The sequence below is a fragment of the Galeopterus variegatus genome, unplaced genomic scaffold (genome assembly GCF_000696425.1).
Source record: "Galeopterus variegatus unplaced genomic scaffold, G_variegatus-3.0.2 Scaffold66, whole genome shotgun sequence".
Classification (NCBI taxonomy): Eukaryota; Metazoa; Chordata; class Mammalia; order Dermoptera; family Cynocephalidae; genus Galeopterus; species Galeopterus variegatus.
This window is the reverse complement of record NW_007726177.1, coordinates 62,626-63,272: the sequence shown is the minus strand read 5'-3', so window position 1 is coordinate 63,272 and position 647 is coordinate 62,626.

Sequence of the window (647 nt, the reverse complement as noted above, 5' to 3'; positions counted from 1 at the left end):
ATATTGAACAGTTTAACTGTAAGTTTGAATCCTAATGGCTATATTATTTTAATCCATGATACTCTTGAGAGATTGATATTTATCTGTTAAATAAGTGTTAAATATCCCTTTGCATTTTTAAAAGAGAATTTGAACTCAATAACAGCTAAGATTTATCATTCAAATAAATTCTATTAATGATATCCATAATCGATAGTGTCATAATGATACTCATAGTAGTCACCCACATATAGGGATTGAGGGAATTGAAAATGCCAAGAAACTATTTGTAGTATGTCTTCTTCTGCACCACCTTATGGATCTGAGGGAAAAGGAAAATAATAAAGAGGATAAATCTGCTGCTGGAGCTCCCTTCTTTAGAGTTGAGCTTGTTAACATTGAATCCACAGAAGTAAAAGATATTTTAAGTTTCACACAGAGTCAGTAAACCATGTTTTATCTCTCCATCAGTCTTCAGTTAGGTTCAGTGCCAGCTCTAGGCAAAAGACACATTTTGCTGAACTACAGGGCAGCTCTACTTTCCTTTTGTTCTTTTGCTCTCTTTCCTTGTCCATCTCTTCACCCAGATCACAGATATTGCAGGTCTCCTATTAACACTCTGTTCACACCCATCCCCAGAAGAATCCCACATACTCAGAACGTTGTCC